This window comes from Eubalaena glacialis, chromosome Y (genome assembly GCF_028564815.1).
Source record: "Eubalaena glacialis isolate mEubGla1 chromosome Y, mEubGla1.1.hap2.+ XY, whole genome shotgun sequence".
NCBI classification, from domain to species: Eukaryota; Metazoa; Chordata; class Mammalia; order Artiodactyla; family Balaenidae; genus Eubalaena; species Eubalaena glacialis.
The window spans coordinates 915,891-941,293 of NC_083737.1; the positions used below are offsets into that span (position 1 = coordinate 915,891).

Here is a 25,403-nt window from a genome sequence, read left to right on the forward strand (position 1 = left end):
CACTTCAGGGAACAAAACTGAAAACAGCCTCTGCTTTTTGCCCTGTGAACACCCATCAGGAAGGTACCAGAGTCCCAGTTCCCTTCCTAGCATGAATTTGTTTCTTCTCCACCATAGTAAATAGAAACTAAATATGCAATTTGTAATTACTTAATTAATTGCATTTGCTTCTCAGATATACAGGGACTCCTTACCAAATTGCCGGATGCAAATTTTAAAATAAAAGAACACTTTTCTTGTTTTGGGACCAAGAACCTACACACATCACACTGGGAAGACTTGACATTTTCAACAAAAGTTTTTTTTTTCCCTAGAGTCAGAATTTTGTCACTCATTTTGCCCTTCTTCACTAGGCAGGGGATTTCAGTTTTACCCATTGCTCCATCCCCCATCTCTGGGCTCACCCTTTTTTCTTATTGTGATGCAGTGGGTATACACTATTACATTAGTTTCAGGTGTACTACATAGTGACTTGACGCTTGCATACAATATGAAATGATCACCACAACAAGTCTAGTAACGATCTGTCGCCATACAAAGTTTTTATAATATTTTTGACTATATCCCTTATGCTGTATATTACGTCCCCATGGCTTATATGTCATATAATTGGAGCTCTGTACCTCTTAATCCTGTTCACCTATTTCGTCCACCCCCTCCATCCCCTCTCCTCTGGCAACCACTCATTTGTTCTCTGTACCTACGACTGTTCTTATTTTGTTTATTTGTTTTGGTTTTTGGATTCCACATATTAGTGACATCACGTGGTACTTGTCTTTCTCTGACGTTTCACACCTAGCATCATACCCTTAGATCCATCCATGTTGTCGCAAAAAGCAGGATTTCATAAAGTTGCAGTATACAAAATTAATATACAGAAACCTGTTGTTTTCCTATACACTGACAATGAACTATCAGAAAGAGAAATTAAGAAAACAGTCCCATTTACAATTGTATCAAAAAGAATAAAATACCTAGGAATAAATCTAACCAAGGAGGTAAAAGAACTGTACTCAGAAAACTATAAGACACAGATGGAAGAAACTGAAGATGACACAAATGGAAAGATATATCATGCTCATGAATTGAAAGCATTAATACGGTTAAAATGAACTTACTCCCAATTCATCCCACCACCATCTGTACCATTTTTCTAGATTCCACATGCATGCGTTAATATACGATATTTGTTTTTCTCTTTCTGACATACTTCACTCTGTAGGACAGTTTCTAGGTCCATCCACGTCTCTACAAATGACCCAATTTCATTCCTTTATGGCTGAGTAATATTCCATTGTATATATGTGCCACATCTTCTTTATCCATTCATCTGTCGATGGGCATTTAGGTTGCTTCCATGACCTGGCTATTGTAAATAGTGCCGCAATGAACGTTGGGGTGCATGTATCTTTTTGAATTATGGTTCTCTCTGGGTATATGCCCAGTAGTGGGATTGCTGGGTCATATGGTAATTCTATTTTTAGTTTTCTAAGGAACTGCCATACTGTTCTCCATAGTGGCTGTATCAATTTACATTCCCACCAACAGTGCAAGAGGGTTCCCTTTTCTCCACACCCTCTCCAGCATTTGTTGTTTGCAGATTTTCTGATGATGCCCATGCTATCTGGTGTGAGGTGATACCTCACTGTAGTTCTGATTTGCATTTCTCTAATAATTAGTGATGTTGAGCAGCTTTTCATGTGCCTCTTGGCCAACTGTGTGTCTTCTTTGGAGAAATGTCTATTGAGGTCTTCTGCCCATTTTTTAATTGGGCTGTTTGTTTTTTTAATATTGAGCTGCATGAGCTGTTTATATATTTTGGAGATTAATCCTTTGTCAGTTGATTCGTTTGCAAATATTTTCTCTCATTCTAAGGGTTGTCTTTTCGTCTTGTTTATAGTTTCCTTTGCTGTGCAAAAGCTTTGAAGTTTCATTAGGTCCCATTTGTTGATTTTTGTTTTTATTTCCATTACTCTAGGAGGTGGGTCAAAAAAGACCTTGCTGTGATTTATGTCAAAGAGTGTTCTTCCTATGTTTTCCTCTAAGAGTTTTATACTGTCTGGTCTTACATTTAGGTCTTTAATCCATTTTGAGTTTATTTTTGTGTATGGTGTTAGGGAGTGTTCTAAGTTCATTCTTTTACATGTAGCTGTCCAGTTTTCCCAGCACCACTTATTGAAGAGACTGTCTTTTCTCCATTGTATATCCTTGCCTCCTTTGTCATAGATTAGTTGATCATAGGTGCATGGGTTTATCGCTGGGCTTTCCATCCTATTCCATTGATCTGTATTTCTGTTTTTGTGCCAGTACCGTATTGTCTTGATTACTATAGCTTTGTAGTATAGTCTGAACTCAGGGAATCTGATTCCTCCAGCTCCGTTTTTTTCCCTCAAGACTGCTTTGGCTATTCAGGGTCTTTTGGGTCTCATACCAATTTTAAGATTTTTTGTTCTAGTTCTGTAAAAAATGCCATTGGTAATTTGATAGGGATTGCACTGACTCTCTAGATTGCTTTGGGTAGTATAGTCATTTTCACAATATTGATTCTTCCAATCCAAGAACATGGTATATCTCTCCATCTGTTTATGTCATCTTTGATTTCTTTCATCAGTGTCCGAGTACAGGTCTTTTGTCTCCTTAGGCAGGTTTATTCCTAGGTATTTTATTCTTTTTGTTGCAATGGTGAATGAGATTGTTTCCTTAACTTCTCCTTCTGTTCTTTCGTTGTTAGTGTATAGGAATGCAAGAGATTTCTATGCATTAATTTTGTATCCTACAACTTTATCAAATTCATTGATTAGCTCTAGTAGTTTTCTGGTGGCATCTTTAGGATTATCTATGTATAGTATCATGTCATCTGCAAGCAGTGACAGTTTTACTTCCTCTTTTCCAATCTGTATTCCTTTTATTTCTTTTTCTTCTCTGATTGCCGTGGCTAGGACTTCCAGAACTATGTTGAATAATAGTGGTGAGAGTGGACATCCTTGTCTTGTTGCTGATCTTAGAAGAAATGCTTTCAGTTTTTCACCACTGAGAATTACGTTTGCTGTGGGTTTGTCCTATATGGCCTTTATTATGTTGAGGTAGGTTCCCTCTATGCCCACTTTCTGGAGCGTTTTTATCACAAATCGGTGTTGAATTTTGTCAAAAGCTTTTCCTGCATCTATTGAGATGATCACAGGTTTTTATTCTTCAATTTGTTAATATGGTGTAGCACATTGATTGGTTTGTGTATACTGAAGAATCCTTGCATCCCTGGGATAAATCCCACTTGATCACGGTGTCTGATCCTTTTAATGTGTTGTTGGATCCTGTTTGCTAGTATTTTGTTGAGGATTTATACGTCTATATTCATCAGTGATACTGGTTTGTAATTTTCTTTTTTTCTAGTATCTTTTTCTGGTTTTGGTATCAGGGTGATGGTGGAGATTGGGATTGACATATATACACTAATATGTATAAAATAGATAACTAATAAGAACTTGCTGTATAAAAAATTAATTAATTAATTAAAAAAAGAGTTTGGGATTAGAATATTTATTAATTAATTAAATAAATAAAATGAACTTATTGCCCAAGGCAATCTACAGATTCAATGCAACCCCTATCAAAACACCAATGTTATATTGCCCAGAGCTAGGACAAATAATTCTAAAATTGTATGGAAACACAAAAGACCCCTAACAGCCAAAACAATCTTGAGAAAAAACAAAGCTGGAGCTATCAGAGTCCTTGATTTCAAACTATACTACAAAGCTACAGCCATGAACATAGTATGGTACGGGCAGAGAAACAGACACATAGATCAATGGCACAGAATAGACAGACCAGAAATATATCGACATTTATATAGTCAGTTAGTCTATGACAAAGGAGGCAACAACATACCACAGGGAAAAGCCAGCCTTTTCAATAAATGGTGGTAGGGAAACTGGACAGTTACATGCAAAAGAATCAAACTGGACTACCTTCTCACATCATATACAAAAATAAACTCAAAATGGATTAAAGACTTAAATGTAAGGCCTGAAACCATAAAACTACTAGAAGTAAATAGGCAGTATGCAGTACTTTTTGGATACATCTTCTCAGGCAAGGGAAACAGAAGAAAAAATAAACAAATGGGACCACATCAAACTAAAAAGCTTTTGCACAGTGAAGGAAACCATCAACAAAACAAAAAGGCAGCCTACAGAATGGGAGAGGATATTTGCAAATGATATATCCAATAACGGATTAATATCCAAGAGATACAAAGAACTCATACAATTCGACATCAAAAAAAAAATACAAAAACAAAACCTGATTTAAAAAAATGGGCAAGGGACCTGAATAGACATTTTTCCAAATAAGACACACAGATGGCAACAGACATCTGAGAAGATGCTCAACATCACTAATCATCGTGGAAGTGCAAATAAAGCCACAATGAGACATCACCTCCCCCCTGTGAGAATGGCTATTATCAAAGACAACAAATAAGTGCTGGTAAGGGTGTGGAGAAAAGGGAACCCTTGTGCACTTTTGGTGGGAATGTAAGTTGGTGCAGCCACATGGAAAACAGTATGGAGGTTCCTCAAAAAAATTAAAAGTAGAACTGCCATATGATCCAGCAATTTTCACTTCCGGGTATTTACCCAAAGGAAATGAAAACACTAATTCTAAAACATACATGCACTTCAGTGTTCCCTGCAGTGTTATTTATAACAGCCAAGACGTGGAAGCGACCTACGCGTCCACTGATAGAGGAATGGACAAAGATGTGGCTCACTCTTGAGCTGAGAACAGCATTGCTTCTCCAGGGAGCCCAGACTCCTTACAAAGGAGATGCTAAGAGATGATGCAGTGCCTGGGCCCAGGGAACGCGTTGTACGTTGAAATGCCCCCACACACCACAAAACCGAGTGGTTTGACTGTCCATCATTTGGCATAGATCAAAGTTTAGAACCCCTGGGAGTGACAGCCCTTAGCCAAGCCTGGACACGGATATGAGGAGTCTGCAGTATTAGAAGGTCAGTGACAGCTTGATGACTCAAATAGCATTTGTATCTTCACTGGCATAGAACCACCATAGAATTTTTGGTTTTGAAAGGACATCTTTTAGGAGGGAAGTTACATGAGAAGATATTTTGGAATCTACTTCTGGTTCTTGTAGGAACTTCCTTTGTTTGACATCTGAGCTTTACTTGCATTTCAGGTGATGACCTTGTACCCTCTTCACACAGATGCATGTAAGTGCTATGGAGATCATATAGTATTTTATAAATTGTGAATGACACTTTTATTTGAGAACAAACTGTTCTGATGTAACACTTCATACAAATAGTGCTAGAGGCTACAAGTAAACCCCGATAAGGAAAAATACCAACGTATTTTCTCTGAAGCTTTTATGATCTGCATGTCTGTGGTTTAGTCATTAGATAGTTAAAAAATCCTGAGCATTCCAGGAAATAATACCATGGAACGTATCTTATAAGGAATAATATTCTATGTCCCGAGGCTTTAAAATATAATCCTTTAATATTTTCCTTGTGTACTTTTCATAACTTTATGATAGTTTTATTTTTTTCCCCTGACAAATGCTCTCTATTCTGAGAAAATTAAGTAAGGGCAATTTTGGTCTCTCTGTGAAGTCATCCTGATGGCCTCTAACCCTCATTGCACCAGAAATAACAGAAATGACATTTAATTGAATGTGACTACTTTAGGGCAAAACTCTATTTTAAGGATAAACAAAGAGATTAACTCATGATGTTCATATTAAGTTCCTGATCATGCTTTTTAATGTCTGGTATTCATCCTCAGACCAAAATAATTTTTGAAGTAGTAGCATTAAGGGAAATAAAAAAAAAAAAGAAGCATCAGCCTGTGTTGGAAGCAGCAGCATGGAGCTGAACACGGGAGAAAAGCTGTCATCAACCCCGTTAAGCCCCTTCCCTCCCCCAGAACCGAAAGATGCTCAAAGGCTGCATTTGTTGCTCTTGTAAAGCCAGAGGCATCGTAGGCAGCTGGCAGCACAGGATGGGAGCCTGTCTTTGGGAACTGCTACCTTCGTTCCCAGTGAGGTCTCTTCACGATGGAAGAAACGAAAAGGCAGAGCCTCCGAAGCAGAAACACCAGCCTCCACACATGACCGGGGTAGAAGCGGGGCGTTCTCCTAGGGGGCTTGCCCTAGCTGAACCAATCATGATAGAACACAATACTATCAGGGCGTCACTTTCATCTGCAACTGACTTCAGGGAGGCCTCCAAAAATAACTGTGTGGGACCAGGGTCCCCTTCAGAGTGGATCATGTGAAAAGAAGCATGTTTGTTTAGGGCCCTTCAAGAGGATCATTCCCAAAGTGGTGTTTCTAAGAAGTCCTAGGGAGAGAGTTTTAAAAAAATATTCCATCCTTATGCATGAACCAAAGCAAGGAGAGTTTAGACAGAAGATGGAGATTAAACAATATTGAGAATTACAGGAGTACAATAAAATTGTCTGCTATGTGAGGTCTTCCAAATACTCTACTGTGAATGATACATTGCAGACACTGAAAAATACTAATTGGTCCACTAATGCAAGTGGAAGAGAACTTTGGCAAAAAACATGGCATTCGGCCAAAATTTCAAACCCAAGAGCAGAGCTCTTGCAATTCCCCATCGCCGTATAACAGCAGTGTCCCCCAGAGCGGCTGACAACGATACCACTTGCTTTGCTCATGAGTATAGGCTGACCGAGCTGATCCAGTTAGCTGGGCTTGGCTAGACAGCTCCCCTGCTGGCTGTCCTGCAGTCACAGTCAGACGTGGCCAGGGCAAGGGTCGTCTGCAGGGTCTCTCCACTCGTGTCTGGCTTCTGGTCTGGGAGGGCTCAGACAGCTGGCGGCTAGAACAGCCGGGGCTCCTCCGCCAGCTCACTCCCCCATCTAAACGGGAGGGCTGGCAAGAATTTGTGGGCATGTTTTAAAACCTCCACGGTCTGCTATTTGCTGATAAGTTTACTTAACATTCCTCTCACGTGCTATGTACGAGTCTACATAAACTTATCCCTTCTCAAAATGCTCCAATGGTCCTGTCTGTTAGGACATCGACATTCAGCTTAAGGACCGGGCTCCTGGCATCTAAATATGGGTCAGGTGCAGAGAAGGTCCCTTTTGATCTGAAGACCTGGGACATAGTGACAAACTAGCTACCCGCTACCCAGATCTGCACACCCCACATACACAGGGGACAGTCACAGGATGACCACCGCAGATAATCCCGTTCAGCATGGAGGGGAACCGGACACACACAGCTGTCACTGGTCCGCAGCATTTCTGAAATCCAACTGGCCACCTGTTGCTGGCTCCTTGAGGTCTGGGGATGGTTTTACTATGGCTCGGGGCTCTGCCTTCTGGACTTTTGTTTTCTCCTCTGTGTTAGTTTTTCTTTCTCCATAAAAAGCCCAAGTTCAAAATGGAATATTTTTCTCAGCCTGTGTGGCCAGTGTCCAAAGGCCTTTCTTTTTTATTCTGAGCTGGTGGTGCTTCAACTGATACAAGTCCTTTAAAACTTCATATAATTTCTATGCATCTTATTGGAATTCACTCTTTTAAACAAAAGCCTCACCCCCAAATCTCATCAATGTAAGCCCTTTTGTATCTTGGGTTCCCTGTGGAATTATTGGCAGTCAATTCCCTAAAGATTTTTAGCAGCTCTATTATTTAACAGACAAGATCTGTGGGCATGCCTTTAAGATCATTAGACGGACTTGATAAAGTGTATGAGGAACCTCCATAAATCTTACTGAGATCTTCACAAAATGATTTACGTTCCCCCTCGCATCCATCTTCGGACCGTGTTTTCCTGATAGCACCCTGGATTTTATCTTTAAGATATTTCCTAATTTGAGAATCATTTGCCATCTGGAAATCCTGAATATGAGAGCTTTTACTTCAGTTCAGCAATGCCTGGCTCTTTTTCTATTTCATGGTTCCCTCCTTAACTTATTTCTCTCCTCTTTAATGTTACTAGAGGCAGGTAGAGGAAGGCAAGCGGCGCCTTTGACACGGTGACTGGCAATCTCTCTAGCTAACTCATCCAGTTCAGTAGGGATACTTCGTATTTACCATGTTACCTCAGGTGACAGTGCTGCTAAATTATCTGACCCCTTTCCTTGAGTGTCCAGTAGCATTTTTCTCAACTTCCTTTGAGCTTCTGACAACGGCTTCTTTAAGGATTATCAGGTTTCAGTGTCTCCAAGGACCTTCTGACCTCTGCCACCGATCCTAAAGCCATAGTTCGGGTTTCGTTGTGACACGTACCCATGCTGAAACTTGTGACTTAAAACAGACAGTTATTTTGCTCACATATGTGCAGTTTGCGTCTGGCTCACTGTGGAAGGCTTGTCTCTGCTCAATGCGGCATCAGCTGGAGTGGCTTGACTGAAACGTCCTTTCCGCAGTGACTTTCCTCATATCCATGGCTGGAAAGATGGCGCTGGCTGGCATCTGGTTGCTGGAAAAGCCTCGGTCCCTCTTCACACACGGGTCTCCACGTGACCTGTGCTTCCTCACAATAAGGCGGCTTGGTTCTGAGGTTGAGTGTCCAGAGAGAACCACGTTGGAGCTGTTTCACTTTTTATGTCTTAGACTCGGAGGTCATGCGGTGTCACTGCCACTGTCCTTTATCAGCCGAAGTAGACATGGGTGCCCCCTCTTGATGGGGAAGGGGAAAGGCTCTGGAAGAATACCTGGGACTGGAAATACGGCTGGGCATTTTTGGAAAGTACAATCTTCCACAGTAGCAATCGATATGCAATTTAACATTAACAAGAGCAGAAGTCTTGTGCTGTTCTTGCTGTTCTGCTTCCTCACAATGGAAGGATAACTTAAGAGTCCAGCTATACCCATTACAGTTTAATACTCAGCATCACACTTGTCTTTCTAAGCAATCCCCTGTACTGCAGAGTACAAAGCCTGAAAATTACTTTGCTCAGACTTTCTTACCACGAGGGTTGTTTAGATGCAGATAATGAAGGGCACTTTTGCAAAATTTGAAAGGTGGAAGGGAAGGACGACATAGCTCCTGGCCCTCTCTGCAGCAGCTTCTGGTGCTGGCTGACGAGAGACAGGACTCGTCTTCCCATGGCTTTCAGGTGGCCTTCTGAGAATCACTCCTTTGAATAGGGTGCTGCACAAGGCTTAGGACACCGATGGTGGCTTCTCTGTGACCTTCGTACTTTCACAAAGCTGCCTGCCTGACTTCAGTCCCCCAAGGCTCCCTGCACTGTATATGTCTCTCTAATCTCTGCATGAGAACCGCGTCTACCCTCAAACCTCCGCTGGCTTTGGTTCTCCTGTGTGATTCGCGCCGGGCTTGGTGCAGGACTCTCCTCCACGTGGTGTCAGCTGGTATCTAGGGCAGCTCTTTCATGACTCATGGTGGCAAGCTGTGTGCTGGCTAAGGTCTGGGGGCTCGGCTGGGGGCAAACCTGGAGAGTTTGATTCTTTTCCACACAGGCCTCCTCACAAGCCCTGGGCTTCCTCACAACAGGGCAGATGGCTTCCCAATCCAAGTGTCCTGAAAGGTCATCCCAGTGACCCTGAAGGGTCATCCCAATACGTATGGAAAATTATGGTGTGTGTATGCACATGAAATATATACATATATGTGTGTGTGTGTGTGTGTATATATATATGGCTGTATATATTACATCTACCTAGATACATATCTAGATGTGTATCAACATTGTGATATATATGTATATAGATTTTATATAGATCAAAATATATTTTGAGAATAAAAGTCTAATGGCAAAAAATGTTTCCTTTGAAAGACAATTATTTAACAAGCAGAAGATTCTAACAATTATTCTAACAAGCAGAAATATGTGGTGTGGAAGATTATTCTGTGTCTCTAGGTACACAGTAAACCATGCTTTAAAATAATGAATGAAAAAAGTCTGCTATGCCCACTTGTTCCTTTTCCTTTACTGCCTCTATACTGATGAGCTCTTATCTTTTCACTGAATACTCCTCTCTGAACAGCTAGGGAAAATTTTATCGAACTTTGTCTCTCAACGTGTGGGTTAACCTGTGTGCTCAGGATTTGCTAAAACAAACAAACAAACAAACCCAGAAACAAAATGCACTGCTGCGTTGCCTTTCCTGAAGAGGTGGGGAAAGAGGTGCCCACTCTCGATGTCAGGGGCCGCAGGGCCCAGCATGGTGGCCAGTTCTGCAGCTCACCACAGCCGACTTGCACGGAGTTCTCCTGTGTCTACCCCATCGTCCATGAATTGTTATGAGCAAGTTTGTATTAAATCGGACCCTGGGGCGATTTCATTGTTCTCCCACAGAAAGCACGGACAGCGGAAAGAACACTTCTTCTGGAGGAGTGAACCCAACATCTGTGGAGACCAACCCGGCAGACAGGAAAGGCTTTGATCATCTCTGAGAGCTCCTATATGAACTAAATAAACAGCTGAGACGGTCTTAGTACGAAGCTTGATTTTTGGTGATTATTGCGAGTAAAATCTGGGGACCTGGACTTCTCTAACAGTCATAAACACAATAAGAGCAAATGATTGTTAAAAGCCTTCCCTCTCCACCCATGAACATACACTATGACTTTATAATATTGCATCTGGATTCAACTTCCAGACGATGACATCAGTGACAATATATCATCCCAATGTGCCAACAAAATACCGTCATGTGTTTGCTAAAGAGAAAATATGTCCACAGTGAAAAAGTACAGCTCAGGGTGTGGATTTGTAATTGTTATTTCAGTTGTAAGAAATATGTCAGCTGTCAGGAAACCAGGACTCACTGACTCTCCATTGGGTCACTGGATACAAAAGTTCAATAGTTATCTATATGCTCCACACTGGAGACAAAGCCGTAGGTAATTTCATGACCATCTTCTTTTTCTTTTTGCATGTGACCTCATATCTCTAGTATTCTTCTGTCTCTCGGGCACAAATGTCTGCATTTTAAGCCTGTCACTAAGCAGTACACAGAAGGGAATGACTCCACTGAGGTAGCATAATATCAGAGAGCAATGACCTGATTCCCAAGGTCTCTAGGAGATAAGCTGGGCCAGAGGTCAACGTTCTAGAAAGTGTCAGTATTGCCTTGTTTCTCAAAGGCCCCTATAAATGCACACTTTATACAGCCGGCTCCTCCAGCCTGAAGCCCCAAATCCTAAATCCAGACCCTCCACGATCTCTGATTACCCGAGTCTCAATCCATCAAGCAGCGGTTGGATACTCTTGGGATGGGGCAAAAACTGACAGTTAGCAAACAGGCAGGGTCAGTGTACTTGAGAGGTGCCCGAGTGGCAAAGATGTGGAGTTGGTGAAGTGGGCAGTCAGAGATCAGAAATCAGGACGATCCCCTGAGAGAGCAACGTCCAGGAGGTCCTGGCGTGGTGACCAAAGTGCGGTCGTCCACCAGGGGCCTGGGCACGCCGTGCTGGGAAGGCTGGCTGGAGGCCCCGCACGCCTAGGACTCCTGACAACTGCATTCCCAGGAAGCTCCAGCACCTGCTGGGCCCTCACACACGCAGCCGAGTCTCCTCACGTCTCTGCGAGGTCAGGAGAAGCACTTCTCTGAGAGGAGATGCACGCCGCCCACGATGACAACCCGTAGCTTCCTCTCTCCTTGCCTGTGCTCTCCACCCCCGTCTCAGCAGCACCAGGTGGTCAGTGTGTGACATCAGGGAAACTGTCCTGATCCCTGCTCTTCCTCCTTTGCCTGGTACATAAAAGATGCTACAAACCGACTTATTAAAAGAAGGAATGGGGCCAGATAGTGAGCCATTTCACAAAGTAGCAAAGCTGAGTCTCGAATTTCTAACCATACCTTCTTTCTAGAAGTGAATGACTAGGACCTAGAGTCCATCTGCTTGACTCCAGAACGAGGAGAAGATGAAAAGGAATACAGGAGGGAACCTGAAGAGAGGGAACAAGCCAGAGCCCTCGATTCGTGGGACTGCTGCTAACGGTGTAGGGTCTGGCTGCCGGTCCGTGTCGGGCGCACAGAAAACTGGACTCAGAGCCACCCTATCATGTACTTTACTTTTCCTTGTTTATGCGTCTGCTCCACTCACCCCAGAGGCTATCTTAAAACTGGTCTACTTTCTTTAAACTTTCCATCACTATGTCTGTCCCAGGCTCCGCCGATAAAAAGAATTACCACGTATGTACCGAGTTCTTATTGAATGCCAAGCACCATTCTAAGCACCCTGAAGGCACTTACGTGTTCAATCATTAGCCCACCCGTGGGCATTACTCGTGTCCCTCCCGTTTCCGCCTAAAGGCAGGTAGAGAGAGGTTAAGTCTCCCGGCCCAGGAGGAAGAGACCTGAAGGGGTGGAGGTGGGCGCTGAAGCTTCAGACCTTCCTGAGCCCCTCCTAGTGCAAGGCGTTCATGCTGTTAGTGACTTCTCTAACTTCCCTCCTGCCTCCACTTCTCACCCAAGGTTACTTGCTCCACCGCTGCTCAGGACACATCCCCCCAGTCCCGCTTATGGACCCAGTGCCTCTTCCTGTATGTTTACTCCCTCCCTCTCTCTGGTCACGCTCTATGAGGATCCACACAAAGTATTTTCCATTAAAAAAAAAAAAAAGTCCCTCAACCCAGCCTTTTCTTAGATGCACCAAACAACGTCTCTCCCCGCTTGAGGTCAAGTTTCCCAAAAGATGTGTCTCCATGTTCCGCGTCTCCTTCCTTGCATGACATTCGCCTCTGAACCCCCTGTCACATGGCTACGCCACCACTAGGCCAACACAACTCTTCCTACCGAGGTCCCCACTGACCCTCCAACCGTGCGACCCAGAGAACTCTCAGTCCCCTGACCAGAGATCGAACCCTTGTCCCCTGCATTGGGAGCATGGAGCCTTAACCACTGGACCACCGGGGAAGTCCCCCAGTGGACTCTTTCTTGGTCTCTTCGTACTTGCTCTCTCTGGGACTTTGATCCTAATGTCTAGGTCTCTGCCCTTGGCTTCTATGACAACACAATGTCTTCATCTTCTGTGTCCCTGGCTGTTTTTCTTTCTTTCTTTCTTTCTTTCTTTTTAAACAGTCTCTTGCGTGGGATCCTTTGCTACTCATTTCCCTTCGCTGTCAGAGCACAGCAGGAGGTGGCCGTCACACGTTCCTCCTGTATTCCTAGGCTGTGCATCGTGGCTTCTCAACCGGTGTCCAGGGACCTCTGGGGCTGGTTCTTGTCTCCCGTGGGGCTGCCCTGCGGCTGGCAGGGTGTTCAGCGGCACCCCGGCTCTCTACGCACCAGAGGCTGGGGGCACCCCTTGCTCCAACTGGAAGACTTAAGATGTCCCCGGACATCACCGCATGGTCCCCGGGAGTAAAGCCACCCGTGGTTGAGCTGCACCGTTTCACACACCCCCCATCCCTCTCTCTAATTTGTGTGTGTGTGTTACACGCTGTAACTAGGCATTTTCACGTTGTGTTCCCAACCCAGACCTTGTTGTTGAGCACCAGAGTCTTCAGTCCTATTTCCTAATTCCCTGCGGGTAACCCCGAAGCCCTGGGATGGAGGTTCAACCTTGCCCACGCTGAACCCGTCTCCTGCCCTAGCCTGTCTGTCTGAGCTCCTCTGCGAGTCCCCACCTCAGCAGGGGGCACCACCATCACATCATCTTTCTGAGCCAGGACCTCAGGGCCTCTCCTCCCCACATCTAAGCCAGCACCCCGCCCCTTGGTCTTCATCCTTCTTCATTAGTACACAGGCTCTTGGTCTTCGCCCACTGCCTCTGCCTCTCCTGGAGCTTCCATGGTCTCTCCTCCCCTGAGCACCCGGCTTCCTGACCTCCCACCTTTCTTTTTAAACTTGCCTTAGTGTAAACGTCACCATGTTAAAGTTTAAGCCTGCCCATGCCCTGCAAACAACATCTCCCACGCCTTTCAACATTGTTACAATAAACTGTGAACTCGAGAGCACAGTGTATGAAGCACTCGACCACACAGCCCTGCTGGACTCGGGCCCCTAACAGTTTACATCGCCCACGCCTTTCCTAACATCTCATCATGCAGCCATTGATCTACTTACAAAACACCTACATCTCTGCATCCCTTCTGAGGCTCTGCACTGAATGTTCCTTCAGCCTGAGTGCCCTCCTCCTTAACCTCTCTCACCACTGCTTCCTCCCACCTGGCAGCCTGCTGCCAATCGCAGCTCACCTAGGACACTTCCCAGGGAAAGGCTTCCATCTATCACATGCCACCCCACACACACGTCCGTTTACTTACCTAGTTCCCTCCCCTGGTTGTAAGACCCAAGACCACACGCCAGTCACTTGATGACTGTTTGTTTTTTAGATCCTATTATAAATATAGTCCAGAGAAATGATCAATTAATAAATTTAATAAACACATGAATAAAAAATGCATGAATGATCCATCTGGGCAATCATGTATTTTAGCACCCAAGGACAATTTTATTGCACTCTGATCTACGCTGTTGCAATTTAAATTTGGGAATAGAAGTTTACTGCTATATTGTTACTAGTATCTCTGTTTCTCCTTATAAAGGACACAGAGTTAAAGGGAATGGGGGCGGGGTGGAGGCAAGGGACTAGCCTTTACTCAGTATCCATTCTATGCAAAGCTCTTTCTTCGCTATCTCTTTTAATGCTCATGCTGACCCTTGGAAGCAGTCAAGTAGGCAGCACTTTAGAGAGGGGGCATCTCAGGCTCACAGATAGTAACTAGCAGTTAGTGGCTTAGAAGCACGTGTATTAATTAGCTCACAGTTTCCCTGGGTCAGGAGCTTGGGTATAGGAAGCGTCACCTCATCATATTCACAGGTCCTGACCCAACTCAAGACAACAGGATTATACAGGGCATGTGCAGGAGGGGGTAGGAATCCACCTACTGAGTCAATAATCTAAAATGACAGGAGATTTCCTGTCAAAAGACCTAGGTTCAAATCCCAGATCCTTAGGTGGGTGAGTTCATCACCTGTGAGTCTCAGTAATTTCTAGTAATTTGTGCTAATCTGTTACCCAGCAATAGATAACTAAGAAACTGCTGTATTTGTACAAAAACACCACAGTCTGCCAGCAGAACAGAGAATTTTTTTTTTTTTTTTTTTTTTTTTGCCCTGGTTCCGAATATCCATGACACTTTGTAAGGGACTGTTAATCATCCTCATTAAAAAAAGAAAAAGTCCTCAAATCTGGTCTGCCAGGAAACCTCGTTTTGCCAGCAACAATGTCCCTCTCTATAAAAATTATACAGCAATACTAGATCCAACTGCATTGCTATGCCCCTAAGTAGTTCCCCATCTCTCGGAAGGGCTTTACAAATGGCCAGGGCTCAACAGCAAAAGACCTGACTGAAAACACAGCTGCACCACACAGGGTCTGGTGAGGCGGCCCCGTGTACAAAGGAGCTCCACTCAGGTGGGCTCCGGGCACAGATTTACGGGGCCGAGCTGGCGTGCCATCAGACACCAGTTACAGAGAAGCACGCCGGGCATTGCTTGCTACGGTTAAGCTGAGGAGCAGGTAGGTCTGGACTCGCACAGGTCTCTTTCCTGGAAGGCAGAGGGATCCAGTCCCAACTGGAGTGGTGCCTCGCCAACGAAAATCCAAAGCTTTAGAAGGTAAAAAACCAGCCTTCCTATAGTCTAGGGTTTCTCATCCTCAGCACTACAGACGGACACTTGGGGCTGGATCATTCTTTGTTGCTGGGCCTCCCTGGGCACTGCAGCACGTTTAGCAGCAGCCCTGGCCTCTACGCACTAGATGCCAGTAGAACCCCCCTCCTTGCAAGCAACATGTCTCAATACACGGCCCCCAGGGAGGGGTGCTAGGTGACCCCCCCCCAATTGAGAACCTGTGCTTTACACAAACAGAGTCATCCTGTTCTCAGTGCCCAATTACACTCAAATGGTGTAGCATGTATGGGATCAGACGAGTTAACAAAGGTAAGGATTTGAGATATGCTGCTGGGATTTCAAAAGATGAGTTTCCAACATCCACCACACCTCAAGGTGCCTTTTAAATTGTGTACATAACTTTGAAGAAACAGAGCAGGAAAATAAGCATGGCAATTACAGCTACATCATTTGTCTTCTTAATGGGGTTATGTTTTAAAGGGGCAACACAGTTGTGGGTTATGCAGGGATGAACCTACTTTAATTGAGAATGGGTAGACTACTGAAAACATATATTTCTCAGGAGCATCCTTCAGGGATTCTATTTGATTTTTAAGATAGATGAACTAATTGCTTTGAAGAATAGCATAGTGTGTTCTTTATAAAGAGGATTATTGTTTTGAGTCACATAATCACCTGCTGGCTGGGCAGCTTGAGCTCAGATTTCTCTATGCTCTGTTTCCCTAAGCAGGCTGCACCTTGATAAAGATGGATTGTCATGAGATTAACCTTGGTCCTTGGAACATAGGGATCTTATTTTATTACATTCAATGTCTACATAATCATGAAAATCTTTACATTTCCTTTGCTTGCTTGAGGAAAGTCCCTCATTAATTTGTCACTATTCCTGTGGACATAATTTATTTTAGAAAAATGTGAAGTAGTTTCCTTTATCTTAAATTACATTCAAATGCTTTCAAAGCAGGAAACAAAAACAACACTGAAACGAGTTTTTTTTTTTTAATTGAATGACTTATTTTAGGTAAAATTACCATCCTCTCTAATTTTCCATTTTTGAATGGAAAAAGTTTTCTGTTCCTTGATGGGCATATTCTTAAAATGAATACATTTCTTTTTAATTTTATTCCCACATCAATACATGTAAATCACATGTATGTTAAGGTGTATTAAAATATTTAATTGTGTTTTAAAGTCTTTATTCACAGGAGGTAGACTATGAATCCCAGAGGTATGGGTTTTATTTTAATAGAAATTTCCTCTTAACCCAAAGTAGAGTGATGTTATTTCTGGACTGAGGATTACATTTTAAAAAGAGAGAGTGGGAAACACCTTTACGCAGCACAGTCAGAGCACTGGTGGGCAGGAAGTTGGTGGTTGAAAGATTTTTCTAAAGTCATGAAACTAGGCACTTCCCTGGTGGCTCAGTGGTTAAGAATACTCCTTCCGGGGCTTCCCTGATGATGCAGTGGTTAAGAATCCGCCTGCCAATGCAGGGGACATGGGTTTGAGCCCTGGTCCGGGAGGATCCCACATGCCGCGGAGCAGCTAAGCCCGTGCGCCACAACTACTGAGCCTGCACTCTAGAGCCCACGAGCCACAACTACTGAGCCTGTGCACCACAACTACTGAAGCCCGCGTACCTAGAGCCCGTGATCCACAACAAGAGAAGCCACCACAAGGTGAAGCCCGCGCACCGCGATGAAGAGTAGCCCCCGCTCGCCGCAGCTAGAGAATGTCCGCACGCAGCAACGAAGACCCAACGCAGCAAAAAATTTTAAAAACTTTAAAAGAAAAACAGACACACACACACAAAATAAAGTCATGCAATTAAATGTGCCAGAATCTGCCCATGTTGAGAGAGAGGGAGTTAGTTAGTTGAAGACAGTCAGCATCCCTTTATTTCAAATACAGTAGGTTGTTCACTGACCACTGACGACTACCTAGATCCTAGAATGTGCAGAAAAACCATGTGCTTTGCATTCATTATTTCAGACCCTTTTGTCTCTTGACCACGAACCTAATCAACTTGTCTATTCAGCAACTGCTAGCCTCTGGCCCGCAGAGGGAAGAGGAAGGTTTGGGGTCCTCCCTGGGAACTTTGCTACCACGTGATGTGGCGCAGCAAAGCCAGCTTCAGAGACCACGGTGCCGGGCACGCGCGCATCTGCATGGGCGCAGCCGCAGAAACTGGGACAGCCTGTTCCGGCAGCGCGGGGAGCCCCGCTTGCCGCTCTTAGGAACCCGGAGGAACACTGTGCTTCAAAGGCGCGCCGCCACCCGGACGCCACGGCCGCCTGGGCAGGACGGCTCCAGGACGCACCGGTCACAGACGCAGCTGGCTTCCTGCCCAAGCTGTGAACCCACCTCGGGCTGTGGGCTGGCCCTCTCCCCTCCACCCTCACCCCGCCCCAGGCGTCCGGCTTTCCAGAGCCACGCCGTTCATTCCAGAACGACGTCTATCGTTTACGGCTGTTTCTGAGATCGCTGATGCTATCTACCCAGTTAACTGATGCCATTACAAACAGCCATGCTTCGGGGCTAAGTAACCGGCCCTCGACTGGAGGCTCCTGCTCGAGGCCTTCCTGTTCAGAACCACCCCTGAACTGTGATTTCCCGATAAAAGTCCTTCCAATGCTATATACCTTCTCCTGAGGTGTACAGTGGGGATTACTTGCACATCCACACGTGTATCAACTGGATTGTCTTTTTTTTTTTTTTTTTTTTTTTTTACAGAAAAGGACAACGGAGGATTTCCACTTTCCTTAATAAAGACAGAGCCGTAAGATTCACATGGGAATTCTCTATTTCTGCAAATGGGTGATTTAAATAGCAATCAGAAATTAAAATGTGTTCAACGCTTGGAACACACTATTCCACTTCTTTAAGTTTTACAGAATTTCTCATCCAAGTGCATTCTGGTATTCCCATTGCTACGCTGGCTGTAACAGCTGAACACTGGAAATAACATAAATGCTGTGGTTAAATACATTTGGATGGAATCGTAAAATGGTGTGATTTTTCAGCTATTAGCGCAGAAGGAATAGCTAAACACAAAGACAGGGAAAGAGCATGGCCAAAACATTTTGGGCGAGGGACTTCCCTGGAGGTCCAGTGGCTAAGACTCCGCGCTCCCAATGCAGGGGCCTGGGTTTGATCCCTGGTCAGGGAACTAGAGCCCACACGCATGCCGCAACTAAAAGAGCCCACCTGCCGCAACTAAGACCTTGTGCAGCCAAATAAATAAATACTAAAGATATTTGATGCAAAAATACCAAAAAAACCCCCAAAATTATATCTATTAAAAAAACATTTTGAGTGAAAAGAATCTGAAAACAGTACACATTTTAGGGGACAGGAGGAGAGACAGAGAGGGAAGGGTCTTTACTGTTCAATTTCTAACCTTTTGACTTTTTGAACTTTTTCACAGTGTGTGTGTTACAATGTTTTCAGGTTTCTTTTTGTTCTATAATGTATTACAGACACGGTTTTTCCTTCTGTGTTAACAATTTTAGGAGATTAAAAGAAAAGTTAACTGGAGACTTTTTCCTCCTGACGTGTAGCATTGTGTTAAGTGCCAGAATGAAAAGAATTTAAGGTAATATTTAAATATTTAATCCAAGACTAATGGTTGTGGTCAAGACAAAGAGGGGAGGGAAGGGGAGGGAAGAGGAGGGGAGGGGAGGGGAGGGGAGGGGAGGGAGGGGGAGGGGAGGGAAGGGAGGGGAGGGAGGGGAGGGAGGGGAGGGAGGGGGAGGGAGGGGGAGGGAGGGGGAGACAGACAGATGAGACGTTGATTCATGAGAGTTGCGTCAAAATCATTCACAGATGAATTGAGACCCTGAATCGGGCAGAATTCCAGGAGAAAAATTGAGTCAAGGTATGAAAACATCTAAAAAAGAAGTATATTTGTCCTACAGATCTTTGAGAAAAGGGACAAATAAGTGCTTTTCTTTTTTTTAATAAATTTATTTAATTAATTAATTTATTTATTTATTGGCTGCATTGGGTCTGCGTTGCTGCGTGCAGGCTTTCTCTAGTTGCAGTGAGCGGGGGCTACTCTTCATTGCAGTGCGCAGGGCTTCTCACTGCTGTGGCTTCTCTTGTTGTGGAGCACAGGCTCTAGGTGCACAGGCTTCAGTAGTTGTGGCATGCGGGCTCAGTAGTTGTGGCACGTGGGCTCAGTAGTTGTGGCTCGTGGGCTCTAGAGCACAGGCTCAGTAGTTGTGGCTCGCGGGCTCTAGAGCACAGGCTCAGTAGTTGTGGCTTGCAGGCTCTAGAGTGCAGGCTCAGTAGTTGTGGCTCACAGGCTCTAGAGCACAGGCTCAGAACTTGTGGCACACGGGCTCAGTAGTTGTGGCTCATGGGCTCTAGAGCGCAGGTTCAGTAGTTGTGGCACGTGGGCTCAGTATTTGTGGCTCGTGGGCTCTAGAGCGCAGGCTCAGTAGTTGTGGCGCACGGGCTTAGCTGCTCCGCGGCATGTGGGATCTTCCCGGACCAGGGCCCGAACCCGCGTCCCCTGCACTGGCAGGCAGACTCTTAACCACTGTGCCACCAGGGAAGCCCCATAAGTGCTTTTCTAATAGGATTAAAGTGGATTGACAGGGTTTTATCAATAGCCCCTAATTCTCTGTCTGGGCCACACCTCTGAAGTTGCTGAAACAGCCGCCGGCACCTTTGAAGTAAGTCACCCACACGTACATACACCCCCACCCCTCCCACACCAGCAGCAGCAGAATGGCTATTAAGCTACACCGGTGAGGAAGCCAGGGCACACGAGGGCAGGTTTCTCTCACACACACAGGCTGAAGTCCAGCATCACCAAGAGGACCACAGCCCAACTCTCGCAGACACTCTTTCAGACCCAAAGTTCTCACAACATGAATCCAATTACAGCGGTTTAATCAAGGAGAGTTACAGTCGCTTAAATAAGCAGTGTCCACTAGAAAACAGAAGAAGAAGAAAAGCCCAATTAGGTCACCAGGCAGTTTAAATTAAGATGATTCCCTAACAGGTTGTTCTGATGCGAACCTGTGAAAATGAGGAGGCCAGGAGAAGGATGCCTCACACTCAGCTGAACGTGCTGAGTTCACACCACGAACCCATAGAAAGCAAATTAGGTAACGTTTCTGTGTCCGCCTGCAGAGGACCTTCCTACCTCCAAAGTAAACGCTCTCACAAAAAAGGTTACCTATCGACGGAACATCCCTAACGGGCGGCAGATGTGTTTATTAACTCTCCCTTGGTTTGGCTAACACTCGAGGAGTTTTAAAGCTCTCTCGTAAATAAGGAACCTCAAATACCTCAATAGGCAATTGGGATTTGCCCTCCCATTTACTGAGGCAGATAAATCACCTTGAAAGGAACTGGGCTTGGTTAGCTCATTATTTCTAACATGTTTGCTGACAGAGATAAACCATGGCCATCAACACAGACATGTCATCCACTTCTGCACAAGATGGAAGGTTCACAATTTGGAGAGTTCCCCACAGCTTGAGCCTTCAGGGGGCTACTGCTGTCAGAATATATGTTCCCTCCAGATTGATGCCCATGGTGGGACTGGGTGCACTTACTAGCTGTCAGGTGCATTGTTTTTCTGATGTTCCCAATCTCCTTTTGACCTTTTAAGTTTTTTCCTTGCACATTTTAGGAAATGCAGACAATGGAATTCATACAGATGTACAGTTTAAACAGTAACAATAATATTTTTGATTTGATTGAATTTAGTTTTCAACATCAACAAATATTGGTATTGCAGTAACAAGAGTAAAAATGTTTCTCGAGATTAATGATTCTCAAGATGTGGTCCCCGGACCAGCGGCATCACCGTCACCTGGGGACCTTTTGCAAATGGAAATTACTGTGCCACACACAGAGCTATGGAATCAGGAATTCTAGGGGTGCTCCTGGCTCTGTCCCATTAACACACCCTCTGGGTGATTCTGATGTACAATTAAGTTTATCAGGATTGTCAGCATTCTTTTAAAAAGAGCCCTTTGCTGTAATACAATATTTTCAGGGATACACAGTGTCATTTCTGTATTTATATTTCATAGTTGAAACATTTTCTATTAAAAAACACCTATATTTTCTAATTATGGTTAATTGATTGACTTATTTAGAAGTAGCGATATGTTTGTGGTTAACTAATAATATCAATGTGTGAGAGTCTATACAACTTTCTCATCTTTGAAGGCTTATCTGAAGAACTCACAAAATGAGTAAACAACTAAAAAGATTGGCACTGCCTCAGGAAAAGAATGAGTTTTGCCAGTTAATGGGTACACACGGGCTTTATGCCATGCTAGATGCCGGGCGTCGATTATTTCACTTAAGCCTCACAAAAGCCCTATGACGTGGATACTCATACATCTGCATCTGACACAGGAGAACTGAGCGTCCAAGGGGTTGACTACCTCATCACCCCAGGACACATGGCCTGTGGATCCCGCTTTCATATCTTAGGCTGCAAAGCCCGTGCCTCCCCCTCTGTGGCTGTCTCACTCACCAACAGAACTACACTCAGGTTCTTTTTGGTTAAAGGCGACAGGTTTTTTTGGCCTCCCCTTAACTGCTTGCAAAAAGACATCATTATCGTCCATATTCTGATTTAAGAGGATGAAGATAAACCACTGCGGCCAGAATCACAAAGGAGCACCGTGGCGGTCCCCCAGGGTCAGACGGCGGGTGGGAAAAAGTCAGAGTGAGCCGGGGCACAGGCCCCGGGAGGGGATAATGGGAAGAGGGGCCTCCCTCCAGTGCGACGGGGATGATACTTCTATGCCCACCTCACTCACATTTCGCTGTCCCAAGCATGGCTCAGGCAGGAATGGGGCTCTGGTTGGAGGTGGCCTCTGTCCCAAGATGTCACTTCTCATAAATCGTCTGCCAGCACCTGAGTCTCCAGTGTCTACCAATAAAAAGAGAGGAATTACGTTTATTGTGGACATACGAAAAGCCACCCAGAAAATTATAATAGTTAATAAAGAGTCAAATGAACTCAAATAATGGAACTCAAGACATTTGTAGGCATGCTGAATTCCACAGTTTATATTTACACAATTGGGTTGAAAAAGATCTTGATGCAATTTATGTCAGGGTGTTCTGCCTATGTTTTCCTCTAAGAGTTTTATAGTGTCTGGCCTTACATTTAGGTCTTTAATCCATTTTGAGTTTATTTTTGTGTATGGTGTTAGGGAGTGTTCTAATTTCATTCTTTTACATGTAGCTGTCCAGTTTTCCCAGCACAACTTACTGAAGGGGCTGTCTTTTCTCCACTGTATATTCTTGCCTCCTTTGTCATAGATTAGGTGACTATAGATGCGTCGGTTTATCTCTGGGCTTTCTATCCTGTTCCACTGATCTATATTTCTGTTTTTGTGCCAGTAGCATACTGTTTTGATTACTGTAGCTTTGTACTATAGTCTTAAGTGAGGGAGCCTGATTCCTCCAGCTACATTTTTCTTTCTCAAGATTGCTTTGGTTACTCGGGGTCTTTTGTGTTTCCATACAAATTGTAAAATTTTTTGACATAAATCGCAGCAAGATCTTTTTCAATCCGCCTCCTAAAGTAATGAAAATAAAACCAAAAATAAACAAATGGAGCCTAATTAACTTAAAAGCTTTTGCAAAGCAAAGGAAACCATAAACAAAATGAAAAGACAACCCACAGAATGGGAGAAAATATTTGCAAATGAAGCAACCAAGAAGGGATTAATCTCCAAAATATACAAAACAGCTCATGCAGCTCAATATCAAAAAAACAAACAACCCAATCCAAAAATGGACAGAAGATCTAAATAGACATTTCTCCAAAGAAGACATACAGATGGTTAAAAAGCACAATACTGGTCAGAATGGCCATCATCAAAAAATCTACAAACAATAAATGCTGGAGAGGGTGTGGAGAAAAGGGAACCCTCCTACACTGTTGGTGGGAACGTAAACTGGTACAGCCACTATGGAGAGCAGTACAGAGGTTCCTTAAAAAACTAAAAACAGAGCTACCAAATGATCTAGCAATCCTACTCCTTGGCATATATCTGGAGAAAACCATAACTCAAAAAGATACATGCACCCCAATATTCATTGCAGCACTATTTACAACAGCAAGACATGGAAGCAATCTAAATGTCCATCAACAGACGAATGGATAAAGAAGATGTGGTACATATATACAGTGGAATATTACTCAGCCATAAAAAACAAAATCATGCCATTTGCAGCAACGTGGATGGACCTAGGGACTGTCATACTGAGTGAAGTAAGTCAGACAGAGAAAGACAAATATACGATATCACTTGTATGTGGAATCTAAAAAAAGGGTACAAACGAATTTATCTACAAAAATAGAGTCACAGATGTAGAAAACAAACTCATGGTTACCAGGGTTGGGGTAGGGATAAATTGGGAGATTGGGATTGACATATACACACTACTATATAAAATAGATAACTAATAAGGACCTACTATATAGCACGGGGAACTCTACTCAATACTCTGTCATGGCCTATATGGGAAAAGAATCTAAAAAAGAGGCGATATTTGTATATATGTAACTGACTCACTTTGCTGTACACCTGAAACTAACACAACATTGTAAATCCACTATACCAATATAAATTTTAAAACTTTTGGATAGTTTGCATTTAAACTATATAGGATAATATAGCTTATGCTTCAACTGTGTGTGTGTGTGTGCAAGAGAGTGTATTTTGTGTAAGAGGAGATACAGTGAAAACATACACCACTAGCAATAGGTAACTTTTCTGTGTCCATGTCTGCAATATGCTGAAATAAGCTGGATCTTCTGCTTTCAGCTTAATCTGGATTGATTTTGATTTTCTGGCTTTAACAGCCATTCCTCTGGCTCTGGAGGCATCTCCTGGTGAAGTGGGTCTGGGCGATCCGTATCTCTCACCAGAACTGTTCCATCATTCTCGCCTCATTCAACCTCCCCCCTGCCCTCAAGCCAGAGTAAACCTGTTAAAATGTAAGTCAATCCTGTTCCACCTCTGCTCAAAACCCCCCACTGCCTTCTCAGCTAGTTCAGTGTGAATAAAAGGGCCGCAGCCCTGCGTGGTCTGGCCATCCACACATCTCTCCCCTGCACCCCTCCCTCCTGGCTCCCCTCCTTGACGCCTTGGGAATCTTTACATTTGTCAACACCCGTGGTCCTACCTTCAGCTCTCTCTAACCAGCTTGCTGCTATTTATACAGCTCTCCTCACTATCAGATACATCTTACCTTTCTTTGTTTCCTCCTGCCCCTGTAATGAAATCTCTAGAACCCAGGCCTTGCTGGGGGGCATCGGGAACAGGGCCATGCCCATCAGAGGCTCCCAGTAAATACTTGCGTCATGGGTGACTACATGGTGGGGACACACACCAGCATCCAGGAAACCCCAGCAGAAACGCCACACGAATCCCACCACCGTGTGAAGCCCTGGGCTACGAATGGTCCTCCAGGAGGGTGGTCCATGGACTCCAGTGTATACATCACTGGAGGTGGTCCTCACGTGGAGCAGATTAAACCCCCGGCTTACTCAGCCCTGGCAGGTCGCACACAGCGCCTCCTCACTGGCCTGGCCCAGTCTCAAGAGCAAACACACTGCCATTTTAACTTCTGTCCCTGTTTCTAGCCTTCTGTAATTGCCTCCCCTCCTCCCTCCTGGCCCTCAGACCTCTAGTATTCCAATCTCAAGGACTGATGTGAAGGGGAGGAAGGTGCCTTCCTGAGGTCTTCTATTGCACTTTCCGGAAAGTCTTTTCATCTCTCCTCCTCCATGCCTATGTATG

At 44.3% G+C, this 25,403-nt stretch overlaps 1 long non-coding RNA gene across 1 annotated transcript in view; it reads right to left on the reverse strand.

Moving 5' to 3' along the window:
• LOC133082915 (uncharacterized) overlaps positions 1-25,403 on the reverse strand; it is a 156,588-nt gene that overhangs the window by 37,133 nt on the left and 94,052 nt on the right. The window contains exon 3 of the long non-coding RNA XR_009699083.1: positions 22,404-22,516. This is a non-coding gene — a long non-coding RNA (uncharacterized LOC133082915). The remainder of the gene's footprint in view (positions 1-22,403; positions 22,517-25,403) is intronic.